The sequence below is a fragment of the Schistocerca piceifrons genome, chromosome 2 (genome assembly GCF_021461385.2).
Source record: "Schistocerca piceifrons isolate TAMUIC-IGC-003096 chromosome 2, iqSchPice1.1, whole genome shotgun sequence".
Taxonomy (NCBI): Eukaryota; Metazoa; Arthropoda; class Insecta; order Orthoptera; family Acrididae; genus Schistocerca; species Schistocerca piceifrons.
Window position 1 is genome coordinate 210712119 of NC_060139.1, and position 14422 is coordinate 210726540.

Here is a 14422-nt window from a genome sequence, read left to right on the forward strand (position 1 = left end):
CCAAATTTGCGAAGCATGCAAAGAGGTTGTTCAAAGAGCTATATAGATCAATCGAAGTGAGGCATAAACGAGCAAAGTAATGCAAAGATAACTGCCGCAATCAAATAAAAGCGAAATATAATGAGGATAAGTGAAACTGAATTTTATCCATAGTGGATGCTGTTGAACTCTGTGACTATTCCTTTATAGGGTATAGAAAAATTTCCACTTCCAGTCACAATAAAAGGTTATTTATTTGACACACGACTGGTTTCGGGCTTGCGCCCATTCTCAGGTGTTTATACATTCATGTACATGTTTATATTGCTGGAGATCACTGCATAAATACAAAAAATTATTTGCTTATGACTAAACAGATACAAGTGGGATAATTGTAACTGGCAATTACAGACAACCTACAAATACTAAACACTGTGAACAAAGGAAATCAAATGAATCTGTTCGAAGAGCTAGAAATTTATATCCACAGCTCTAACTCACCAGACCTTATTCTCAACGAACAAGTGGAGTTTACAAACAAATGTTATCTTTACATATTTCAAAAAAATGGCTCTGAGCACTATGGGACTTAACATCTTAAGTCATCAGTCCCCTAGAACCTAGAACTACTTAAACCTAACTAACCTAAGGACATCACACACAACCATGCCCGAGGCAGGATTCGAACCTGCGACTGTAGCAGCCCCCGCGGTTCCGGACTGCAGCGCCTAGAACCGCACGGCCACCGCGGCCGGCTTACATATTTCATGAAATATTCAAAAACAAAAGCTAATTATCCTCTGATTTAATAACAAAGTAATATTCTACGGAAATTCGAGGTAGCAGTCATACAACAGTTCAAGTGTCATTATCTTAGTTTGCAAAAATCATATTGCAAACACAAGCTGTGACTGTAATTGTGTAATTTGTAATAGTTTTCAAAATTTCATGTGTGTAACATCATTGAACTTCCTAGATCTAAGTTCTCTGACAACAGTGTGGCTCAAAACAGTTCTAGCTGTCATTTTTTAATTTGTAATAGCTTTTAGTAATTTCATATATATAACATCATTATACTTTCTAGATATAAGTTCTCCGACAAAAATGTGGATAAAAAGTTTCATAATATGTATCAAAAAACTTCACAGTCTATAACAGCTTTTTTAGTTTCTATATGTGTAACATCCTTGCGCTTCCTGTGGCTAAAAGACCTTTGACCATAACCTACATGTTTCTGTATGAGCAACATCTTTACATCTGCTACGTCTAAGTTCTTTGATCATAGCCCACAGGTTTGTATGTAAATACAGTGTATTTCACGAGTGCACGTCGTAATAGTGAAATATGGAGCTAAACTATATAAAACTGAAATATGGACGCGAAAATGATAATAAGTGTGCAACTAAGTGGATAAACTGCAACCACATCGTAACTATAATAATGATGCTTCATCTCTATGTAAGTACAGATATAAACACGTACATGAATGTATAAACACCTGAGGATGAGCGCAAGCCCGAAACTGGTCGTGTGACAAATAAATAACCTTTTATTGTGGCTGGTAGCGGAAATTTTTCTACAGTCTATAAGTGAAACTGCCGATTCAATACACAACTTTCACAATATCTCGTTCACAAAATCTGATACACAAATGTGGTAATACGGAGGGGTGCAACCTTGCTGGAGGACGAAATCCCTGCTGTTAGTTAGTTTCAAGTTGTGCCCGCCCCGGGTAGCTGAGTGGCAGTCAGCCTTCGGCGGCGTAGCGGTTCGGACGGTGTTTACGTCCCTGCCGCACGTCTGCGCGAGAGGTGGTGGTGGTGGTGGTGGTGGTGGTGGTTAGTGTTTAACGTCCCGTCGACAACGAGGTCATTAGAGACGGAGCGCAAGCTCGGGTTAGGGAAGGATTGGGAAGGAAATCGGCCGTGCCCTTTCAAAGGAACCATCTCGGCATTCGCCTGAAACGATTTAGGGAAATCACGGAAAACCTAAATCAGGATGGCCGGAGACGGGATTGAACCGTCGTCCCCCGAATGCGAGTCCAGTGTGCTAACCACTGCGCCACCTCGCTCGGTTTACGTTAAGTGTGTAGCGGTGTGTTGCGGTATACATAGAACGAATCATGGCCTTGTCGTTCCGCAAATTGACACCGAAATTTAATTTTGTTAACGAATGTGCTCGACCGAAGGCTTACGAGATCGAACGTTATTTACGGGTCGATGTGAAAATCGAACCTGACGTTCTAGTTGGAATACACTTATCCATAGTCAGCAGCGTGGTCTACGTCAGTCTCATAAATGAAGCGGCATGTGACGAACTCCTACTTCGACACCGACAAGGACTTCGTTTCTGTCATTCAGACGGGAATGTTGGAGTGGTAACAGTTGAACACGCCAGCATGGGCCTCCGAACGATCCGCGTCTTTGAGCTTCCATTCGAAGTGCCAGAAGAATTGGTGACAGACGCCCTGCGTCCTTACGGAACGGTCCTATCCCACGTGGCTGAAAAATGGGCGAGTTTCAAGACGTATCCTGTCCTCAATGGCGTCAGACAAATACGGATCGAACTCCGAAAACACGTCCCGTCATACTTGTACATCGCCGGTTGTAGGGCGATTGTCATTTACGACGGACAACCAAGGACGTGCTCTGGATGTAGGAAGGAGGGACGTGGCGAGCCACAGAGAGACGACGTTGCGCTGGACTGCCTGCAGCAGTCACAGGACGCCCTCACTTCGGTTCCGCTTGCGGCCCCTTCAGGTAAGGCACTTGGAGACGTCGATAATACGACGGCTCACGATTTCGACGTCCCCCACGAACAACTGGAGACCATGCTGACCTTTGATTCCGAGGCCCGGCAACGTAAACAGCGATCACCAAAACACCGGAAGAAGCGCCGCCTCACGGTGGAGAACGACCACTCTGATCTAGCAGATAATTCTGAGAAGTTTACGGGTACAGAGCAGACGACCATGGATACAGAAGAACTGCCTAGCGTGGATGTAATGGTGGCCAGCGGGACGGCGGCACGACCTACCGCTGACGATGCTCCAAACACAGCGAAGGAGCTCGATAGACGGCAACAGGCCACTGAGGAAGCTACGGCGCCTGCACCGCACGACAACGATGGGACACTAGGGAACTGGTCAGAGCCACCCCCGTGGGGAACAGATGATGCCGGAAGAACCATATGAGGGGACGGCGGGGGACGTTAGTCCGACAGCAGCCTATGTACGGCAAAATTAGCGACCTTACGGTACCCTATCTACGTTGACCGCCATGCAACAAGCTTATCGGATAGGGTCTGTTAACATCAATAGCATTGGGACGCCGGTAAAAATCAAGATGCTCAGTGACATGATAAAGGCTGCGGATTTAGACATAGCACTATTACAAGAAGTTCGGGTACTTCCACCCTCGGACTTTTACGGTTACGACATTTACTGTTCCCCGTGTGACGAGAGAGGCGTTGGCACAGCTATACTATTAAAGGAAGGGCCTTGTGATTATCGTCCCTTGACCCTCCTTAATAGTGACTACAAGCTCTTCATGCGCATCTTGGGAAGTCGTATCAAAAAGTCGCTGGAGAATCGAATACATGCCGATCAGACGTGTCTTGGCGTCATCAGTAATATCCACACAGCCTTGGGAGACTATCGTGACGTCGTCGCCCTCGCGGCTGCATGCCGCCTCCGGGGGGCGATGGTTGCAGTAGATTTTGATCATGCTTTTGATCGCGTGGATCATGTGTACCTCGCGGCGGTGATGAACAGGATGGGTGTCTCGCCATTATTGACCAATGCTGTGATGCGGCTGTTGCACGGCGCCAGATCAGCGATGGTGGCCAACGGAGGGAGAACTGAGTATTTTAAGATCTTAAGATCAATGAGACAGGGCTGCCCCTCCTCGGTCCTGCTTTATGCGATCGCCCTAGAACCGTGCCTCGCAGGCCTTCGCCGCCGTCTTACCGGGATCTCCCTATGGCATTTATCATTCAAACGCAGAGCATACGCGGATGATATTGTGTTCCTCGTACGAAATGAGAGGGAGACTCAAACAGCACTGGATTGGCTACAGACGTATGGGATGGCAACTGGAAGTGTGGTCAACTACCGAAAATCACAATTCATGCATGTGGGGCGTGGACTAGAACCAGGAACGGAAGGACCCTTACCTGCAGTGGGAACCCTCCGCTGTTTGGGTATCACCTTTCATAAAGAGACAGCGAGAACGGCTGCGGACAACTACCGAAGACTGTTACTCAGAGTCCGCACGGCAGTACGACTAAGCGCCCTACGGTCGATGGATATGCTGCAGCGAGTGTTACTCGTCAACCTTTATCTCGCGCCCATGATGTGCCACCTGACGCACCTTCTTCCCTTGACGCGCACGATGGCTATGAGGATTCAGGCGGCTTTTGGGTACTATGTGTGCCTGGGACAACTCTTTAGGGTACAGTACAACACGCTTACCCTCCCAGCGCGAGAGGGGGGCGTTGGTTTAGTGAACGTGCACGTGAAGGCGCGTGCCATGTATATTAATACTATGCTCAAACGGTGGCGCAACAGGAATCACTCGCTTACGGGGACGATCATCGAAGAACTCGTACCAACATCGCATCTTCCTCCAGTCAGTGTCGGCCATATATCGCCCCCTTTAACGTATGTGCGCACGTTCATCGTGGAACACAGTTACGTTCGAGAGCGTTTACCGACGACCCGACAGTCGACATCGAAGGACGTGTACCATCTGCTTCTTCGACAGATCGCCCGGAATAGGGTGGAACGCAAACATCCAGCTGTTAATTGGCACGTGATGTGGCGCACGGTCCACCACCCCCACCTACCTACATCGGCCAGATCAACATGGTAAATTGTCGTCAACCGAAAATACCCTACAAATGATCAAAAGTACGCAATACATTTGGCGGATTCGCCCTTGTGTCAGCAATGCGGCGTGGTGGATACGGACGACCATCGGCTGGTCTGCGGCGAGGCATTGGCTGTCTGGACTCTCGCAAGAAACATAATAGCGTTCATGCGGCGCACTATCTATACAGCAGTCTGTTCTGACATAGTATTTTTTCCAGAGGAAACGTATTTTCCGCGTCATAAGACGAACGCAGTGGCGTGGATCACAGGTATGACGGTCCATTACATCTATAGAGACACACGTACGAACTTACTGAACGTCCTGGATTACTGGCAATACTTGCAAGATGGACACACAAAACTATTACGGCTACAAAAGTACAAGGATTGGTATGCCAATTTCCTAGTAACGGTTTTTGCGGACCCGCCATATACTTGGGGTGTGCCAGGTGCGCAAAGATGAGCGGCGGTGCTTTCGTTGTGAAACCGACCAAGTAAAGTGATCGACTAAGAACACTATGCGAGTATGCGACCTACGAAAAACTCACGCTTGAACAGTTATCAAATGGATGTACTTCAAATTTTGTTTTCATATCCAAAATATTTTTCTTTAGGGTGCCGGAGGTGGCCCCACTTTGATTTTGTTGTTATTTCATGCTGCATGGTAGGACGGCAGCGAGGTTCCTTCCAGAACAGTTATCATGTATCAGGAAGTACTGTGTTTATTTTGTGAATAATAAAGGTCTCTGTTTCTCCTACCTTCCTTCATATAAAATAAATAAATAAAAACCCCTCACTCATAAAAAAAGCGCTCTAACGTGCTGCTTTCAAAAAAAATGATGGTAGAGCATTAAACTTAAAAAAAAGAGGGATAGAGCGTCTGCCATAAAAAAGCGGTCTCAGTCGCAAAAAAATTAAAAAAAGTGGTCAGCGCGACAGACTGTAAATCCTAAGGGCCCGGGTTCGATTCCCGGCTGGTTCGGAGATTTTCTCCGCTCAGGGACTGGGTGTTGTGTTGTCCTAATCATCATCATTTCATCCCCATCGACGCGCAAGTCGCCGAAGTGGCGTCAAATCGAAAGACTTGCACCAGGCGAGCGGTCTACCCGACGGGAGGGCCTCGTCACACGCCATTGTATTATTGTTTCAAGTTGTGGCATGAGTCAGCATTTCAGCATTTCTAAATAGGTGAAGCCAGTGACAGTTCTCCTCTCAAAGAAAGAGGTTCCTTGTTTGTCACGGAACAGAAAACGTTAACTTCCTCCAAATCCTGGAAGTATTCGACAGTTGCGTGCGGATTCTTAGTGTTGCTTGTGTTTTGCCGGCTGACGTTTGCCAAAAGAATAGAAATAGCTTCGTCACTGAAGATTAACTTGATTGTGAAGTCTTTATTTTCAAGATGGTTCTACATATCAATACAGAACTTCAAACTTCGCAAGTAGTCGTCATGGATTATGGCTTGCAGGAACTCCTTCACTGTTAATCACTTACGAAGGATTTTTCGCACTGGTGGCTGAGTGGTGCTGAATTTGGCATTCGCATAATGGGTAGCCTTTGCGGGACATCACGTCCCTCACACGGTCCACTGTGTATTCTGACACGCCCATTTGCCGGCGCAAACAATAATCCTGTAACAACTTCTTGTATTACTTCATTATGCTGTTGTAAATTGGTGTTCTCTTTAAATGAAACAACAAGTTTACTGTTACCAGTCACCGTTTTATTTATCTGCACGACGCGTTTCAAAGGTTCAAACCTCCATCATCAGGTTGATTAACATTAGTTAGTATAACATTTGTGTGTGTGTTGCGTTACTTTTTTTGTTTTTTGAGGAACTTCTGGCACTGTCTAGTGGAGAAACAAGACACTATTTCAGAACGTGGTTTTGGGTTTCTTCTTCCAGACGCCATATTTGTTTACAAATATGACAGCATACATGTGATGTGTTACTTCAGCGAAAAGAACCTGTGACCACTGGAGGTACTCTATTTTACTTATTTTATGTTTACCGTTAGATATAAGTTTAATTTTTTGTCAGAAGAAACCCAAGACGATGTTCTGAAATAGTGTCTTGTTTCTCCACTAGACAGTGCCACGAGTTCCTCCAAAAAATCATAACACAACACACATCCAAATGTCATACGAACTAATGTAAATCCACCTGATGATGGAGGTTTAAACCTTTGAAACGCGTCGTGGAGATAAATAAAACTGTGACTGGTAACAGTAAACGTGTTGTTTCATTTAATGTCAATAACAGCCACGGTAAATCCTAACCTAAAATGTTCGCCTTTGATGTTCTCTTGTGAAACTTGCCACGGAAAGCTCCTTGCACGCTCTTTACCAACTGACAATGGGCTTTCTCTGCCTGGTTCGCCACCATTTTGAGCAACTAAGAACGGTGGCGCACCTGTCGGCTGTTTTCCGAAAGTGAGTTGCCGACACCACGTAAAAAAAAAGAAAAAAGAGAAAAAGGAGATATGAGACTGACTTTTACTTGCTGTATCCTTTCTTATATCATGATAAGCCATGTACCTACACCGATATTTTAAAATATTTCATAGACTTCATGATTACCCTGTAGGTACTGGTGAGTTCATGATTATTAAAAACTACTCGGCTCACCTTGAACAAAGTTTCTACAGAGCCCCACACTTCAGATGTATGCCGGGTTTATCGTTCACGGTCGAATCCTTCCCACATCTTCCAACTGAGCTAGTCTCTAATGGTGCCAATATTAAATCTTCTCAGTATGGACAATGGCCGTATAATTATTCAGACGCACATGACAAGCGGCCGTGGTGGGTTGATACCCGGAAGAGATTGATGAACGGCAGGCTGTGTACAGTTATGAGAGGAGTGAGGATGACGCACGACCTCCGGTGTTTCTGTGGGCGCCAAAGCCCGGCGATATATGGCGCCCCGTGCCCATAGCCGCCTGTCAGGAGCCGCATTCACCACCGATACACACAACGGCTCGAGAGTTCCGGCCGACAGCGCAGCTCGCCACACAACCAGAGCGGGACACGCTCTCCGTTATTGCACGCTATTCTGCCCACAGCTCTGCTACAGGAAGACCCAAATCTCAGGTTGGAAGGATATCTGTTGCCTTCACCAATGCACTTGGCATCAAAGACACGTATTTCGTTGGAAGACAAACGCCCGCCACCGAAGTACACTACTGGCCATTAAAATTTCTACACCACGAAGAGGACGTGCTACAGACTCGAAATTTAACCAAAAGGAAGAAGATGCTGTGATATGCAAATGATTAGCTTTTCAGAGCATTCACACAAGATTGGCGGCGGTGGCGACACCTACAACGTGCTGACATGAGGAAAGTTTCCAACCGATTTCTCATACACAAACAGCAGTTGACCGACGTTGCCTGGTGAAACGTTGTTGTGATGCCTCATGTAAGGAGGAGAAATGCGTACCGTCACGTTTCCGACTTTGATAAAGGTCGGATTGTAGCCTATCGCGATTGCGGTTTATCGTATCGCCACATTGCTGCTCTCGTTGGTCGAGATCCAATGACTGTTAGCAGAATATGGAATCGGTGGGTTCAGGGGCGTAATACGGAACGCCGTGCTAGATCCCAACGGCCTCCTATCACAAGCAGTCGAGATGAGAGGCATCTTATCCGCATGGCTGTAATGGATCGTGGAACCACGTCTCGATCCCTGAGTCAACAGATGGGGACGTTTGCAAGACAACAACCATCTGCAAGAAGTTTGCAGCAGCATGGACTATCGCTCGGTGACTATGTCTGCGGTAACCCTTGACGCTGCATCGCAGACAGGAGCGCCTGCTATGGTGTACTCAACGACGAACCTGGGTGCACGAATGGCAAAACGTCATTTTTTCGAATGAATCCAGATTCTGTTTACAGCATCATGATGGTCACATCCGTGTTTGGCGACATCGCGGTGAACGCACATTGGAAGCGTGTATTCGTCATCGCCATACTGGCGTATCACCCGGCGTGATGGTATGGGGTGCCATTGGATACACGTCTCGGTCACCTCTTGTTCGCATTGACGACACTTTCAACAGTGGACGTTACATTTCATATGTGTTACGACCCGTGGCTCTAACCTTCATTCGATCCCTGCGAAACCCTACATTTCAGCAGGATAATGCACGACCGCATGTTGCGCATCCTGTACGGGCCTTTCTGGATACAGAAAATGTTCGACTGCTGCCCTGGCCAGCACATTCTCCAGATCTCTCACCAATTGAAAACGTCTGGTCAATAGTGGCCGAGCAACTGGCTTGTCACAATACGCCAGTCACTACTCTTGATGAACTGTGGTATAGTGTTGAAGCTGCATGGGCAGCTGTACTTGTACACGCCATCCAAGCTCTGTTTCACTCAATGCCCAGGCGTATCAAGGCCATTATTACGGCCAGAGGTGGTTGTTCTGGGTACTGATTTCTCAGTATCTATATGCACATTGCGTGAAAATGTAATCACATGTTAGTTCTAGTAAATATATATTTGTCCAATGAATACCCGTTTACATCTGCATTTCTTCTTGGTGTAGCAATTTTAATGGTCAGTAGTGTAGTTGCTTGCACGCGGCAACTGAAAAAGTTTCGTCATAGAGTCAAACAGTTTAAGGCAACAGCGGTGGTAAAATCAGATGGCAGCATAGGTTAGCAACACTTTACACAAGATATAAAAGGGCATTTCACTGGCGGAGCAGCCATAATCCAGGTGACTCATCTGAAAAGGTTACGCGATTATGGCTGCACGACGGGAATTAAAAGACTTTGAACAAGGAACTGTAGATGGAACTAGACGTATGGGACATTCCATTTCGGAAATCGTTAGGGAATTCAATATTCTGAGATCCACAGTGTCGAGAGTGTGTCGAGAATACCAAATTTTAGGCATTACCTCTCATTACGGCCAACTCAGTGACCAACGGCGTTCACTTAACAACCGACAGCAGCGTTATTTTCGTTATCAGTGCTAACAGACAAGCAACACCGCCTGAAATAACTCAGAAATTGATGTGTGACGTATGACGAACATATCCGTTAGGACAGTGCTAACCACGAAAAACAACCCCGTATTGTAACACAATCTCCTCCGCACTTCACTGTTGGCAGGTAAAGTTCTCCATGCATTCGCCAAACCCAAATCCTTCATGTTGCCACGGAATATAGTGTGATTCATCACTCCGGACCACTCACTTCTAGCCATCCACGGTCCAACGGCGTTGCTCTTTATGCCACCTCAGCGTCACTTGCCACTGACTCCAGTAATGAGTAGTTTATGAGGAGTTACTCCAAGATTATACCCAATTCCTATTAACTTCATATGCACAGTCACTGTGCCAGATGAACTTCTGGTAGTAATTTGGAACTCCTTCCTCTGCGTTCCCACATTCTTTTGAAACCACCCTCCGCAGTGGAAATGGAAATGGCTCTAAGCACTCTGGGATTTAACATCTGAGATCATCAGTCCCCTAGACTTAGAACTACTTAAACCTAACTAACCTAAGGACATCACACACATCCATGCCCGAGGCAGGATTCGAACCTGCGACCGTAGCAACCGCGTGGTTGCGGACTGAAGCGCCTAGTACCGCTCGGCTACAGCGGCCGGCCATCCGCAGTGCTCGACTGCCCTGTTATCAGTACATGAGGTCTCCATGGTCTTGGTTTACCTGTGGTTCCTCCTACGTGTTTCCACTTCATAGTCGCATCACCCAAAGTCGATTAAGGCAGCTGTAGTACGCTTGGAACGCTCATGATGGGATTGTTCCTCAAGTGACGTCCAGTAACTACTAGTCCATGCTGGAAGTAAATGAGCACTGCTTACTTCTCTACTACTAATGCTCTGCTGACAGCGCCATCAAATGGCATGCAGTAAAGCTTCAACATGAGTCATGACGTTTTAATTTAGTAGTCCCTTATTACACTATTGGCTACTAAAATTGCTACACTAACAAGAGACGCAGATGATAAACGGGTATAAATTGGACAAATATATTATACTAGAACTGACATGTGATTACATTTTCACGCAATTTGGGTGCATAGACCCTGAGAAATCAGTACCTAGAACAACCACCTCTGGCCGTAATAACGGCCTTGTTACGCCTGGGCATTGAGTCAGATTTAGGATGGCGTGTACAGCAGCTTCAACACGATACCGCAGTTCATCAAGAGTAGTGACTGGTGTATTGTGACGAGCCAGTTGCTCGGCCACCATTGACCAGACTTTTCCAATCTGGAGAATGTGCTGGCCAGGGCAGCAGTCGAATATTTTGTGTATCCAGAAAGGCCCGTACAGGACCTGCAACATGCGGTAGTGCATTATCCTGCTGAAATATAGGGCTACGCACGGGTCGAATGAAGGTTAGAGCCACGGGTCGTAACACATCTGAAATGTAACGTCCACTGTTCAAAGTGCCGTCAATGCGAACAAGAGGTGACCGAGACGTGTAACCAATAGCACCCCATACACGATCGCAGGCGCTCCTGTCTGTGATGCAGCGTCAAGGGTAACCACAGCCATGGTCTCCGAATTGATAGTCCATGCTGCTGCAAACGTCGTCGAACTGTTCGTGCAGATGGTTGTTGTCTTGCTAACGTCCCCATCTGTTGACTCAGGGATCGAGACGTGGCTGCACGATCCGTTACAGCCATGCGGATAAGATGCCTGTCTTCTCGACTGCTAGAGATACGAGGCCGTTGGGATCCAGCACGGCGTTCCGTATTACCCTCCTGGACCCACCGATTCCATATTCTGCTAACAGTCATTGGATCTCGACCAACGCGAGTAGCAATGTCGCGATACGATAAACCGCAATCGCGATAGGCTACAATCCGACCTTATCAAAGTCGGAAACCTGGTGGTACGCATTTCTCCTCCTTACCCGAGGCATCACAACAACGTTTCACCGGGCAACGCCGGTCAACTGCTGTTTGTGTATGAGAAATCAATTGGAAACTTTCCTCATGTCAGCACGTTGTAGGTGTCGCTACCGGCGCCAACCTTGTGTGAATACTCTGAAAAGCTAATCGTTCGCATATCACAGCATCTTCTTCCTGTTTGTTAAATTTCGCGTCTGTAGCACGTCATCTTCGTGGTGTAGCAGTTGTAATGGCCAGTAGTGTATATCTCTGAATGTGCCTGCAGTGCTTCTTCGTTGTTCGTCACCTAGTTCTGGAGATATGATGTCATAAATATGGAGATGCGTGAAAAACGTGCTTTTGCTTGAACTGCAGTGCAATTACGCAATCTTTATTAATCCAGCGATCTATAATGAAGGCAGTTAGCGAGTTCCAGTAAATTAAGAATAATTTTAAATATTTTCTAATCTTTTTCTCGTTTTCACGCTTAACGTAATACATAAGACATTAACTCATTTTAAAGTAAACAGATGTTTCAAGCTGTCTCGTTGACCATTCGTCTGGAGTAGCACGAACGATGGCGCTATGATGTTAGACGGACCTCGTTATTCTTTGCAAATGCCTGCATTGGAGATGGTGTAAATCCTGATCGTGGTGGTTACTAAGTTTTAACGCCATGACAATTCGTTCACTTATGCCAGCCACGAACGATGAAAAACTGTTTTTAGCTATCTCGTGTACGGATATTGTTATTTTAAGAAAGCTTTCTTCGGTGTGTGAAGTCGTATGGCACCAATACGAATCAAGAATGTTTTGTGATCTGAAGATGGCTAGATTGTTGGCTGAAACTATAAATGGATCCAAATAAAGATTTCATATGCTATCTTGACTTCGTGTGAGTTCAATCCATAACGTACATAAAAAAGATAAACTTTTTTTTCCTTTTATCATTTTGTGGAACTATCAGCGAGAAATAGTTTTATAAATGTTTGGGATAATATGTGAAGTTTTCTGGATGTCGCTAAGTGACCTCATTCTCATATAGTGGGTGAATGATGTCCGATTATTTGCGCGTCGTGAGTTACGTTGCCGCAATAGAACCACACGGTTCCTAACTGTTACACTTGTCTTATTGTGTTAAATTGAAGCTCTTAATGTAAGATAATGACAGCATTTTATATTTTTAAATTGGGTCAATAATTACGCGAAATTCCGAAAAATTAATATTCGTTGCCCCCAGAAGCCGTTAAATAGAGAACCTGCAACTGGCTACCGGTTTTCGGGATAGCGGTTCAGAGATAAAGATGAATCAAACAATCTGGAAGTACGTTTTGGTAGAGCCCCACAAGCGTTTTCTGTGGTTGCGTGGTTCGTTGAAATAGCTGAGGGTGTTTAGGAGTTAACTTTTAACTTCATAGCTGTTTATAACCATTGCATCTTGTGTAACAAAAGTTACAGTGGGAGTACGCAGAGGCAGTTTAAACGCGTATTCTCGTCTCAGTTTTCTCATTAACATGGTATACTCGCCCCATCTCCAGCTAAATGGGTTTAGCATTTACGAATTTTGCAGCCATGAACTAATTTTTGAGCCGCCCAGTTCCCAACTTGGCGGTGTTGAGCCCATCACGGGACTCCGACCCAACCGGCCGGGTTTTTCCCAGCGTCAAGAACGCATCAGGTTACTTTATGTCTTACTGGTAGCCGTTTTGTCTCGTGGCCTCGCTTTTCCGGTCAGTAGCAGAGTCTGAAATTATCGTCTGCTGAGGTTAGCAGCCAACGTCAAGTCTCTATCTCACGGTGAGCTTTCCTAGCCTGTGATTGACGCGTTTTCGGCGCCCCCTTTTCAGCTATCGAAACAGATTTCCCACACAGCCACTCCTGTCTTTAAAGTCTCAAAGTTTCACCGCTTCTGTACGTACGACGGACGTTCACTAAGTAATGCAACATTGAAAAATGCGGAATTTTTTGTGGAACATCGTGTAACATTTCCGCTTCAGCCCCTATGGTTTCACGAACGACCGATCGGTGGCACAGCTATAAGTAGTCTTCAAAATGGCGTCTGTATTGAAGTCGCGTTCCAAGCAGAGACTGTCGTTGAGATTCCTTTGGTGGAAAACCAGAGCATCACAGATATTCAAAGGAGCTTGTAGAATGTCTACGGAGACCAGGCAATGAACAAAACCATGGTAAAACTTCCTGGCAGATTAAAACTGTGTGCCGGGCCGAGACTCTAACTCGGGACTGGCGGAATTAAAACTGTGAGGACGGCGCGTGAGTCATGCTTAGGTAGCTCAGTCGCTAGAACACTTTCCCCGAAAGGCAAAGGTCCCGAGTTCGCGTCTCGGTCCAACACAAAGTTTTAATCTGCCAGGGAGTTTCATACCAGCGTACACTCCGCTGTAGAGTGAAAATTTCACTCTTAAAACCATGGTGAATCGTTGGGCGAGGCATCTGTCATCATTATTAACAAGGTCGCGGAAACCTGTCCGATCTCCGGCGTGTCGGTTAGTCGCCCACAGCTATGACTCCTGCAATGTTGATATACAGGACACAAAATCCCGTCTGAGGCCTGCGATCATTTTTATATTAATAATTGGCAACCAATGCTGTAAGTCGCAATAAAGTCATGAGATGTTAAATTGACTCTTTTAATAGAACATGTTACGCGTTTCGGGATTACACCCATCTTCAGATATCACAAAC

The 14422-nt window shown here is 45.9% G+C and overlaps 1 long non-coding RNA gene across 1 annotated transcript in view; it reads left to right on the plus strand.

Moving 5' to 3' along the window:
* The window catches only part of LOC124774967, an 805902-nt gene that overhangs the window by 368843 nt on the left and 422637 nt on the right, over window positions 1-14422 (plus strand). The window lies entirely within an intron of this gene.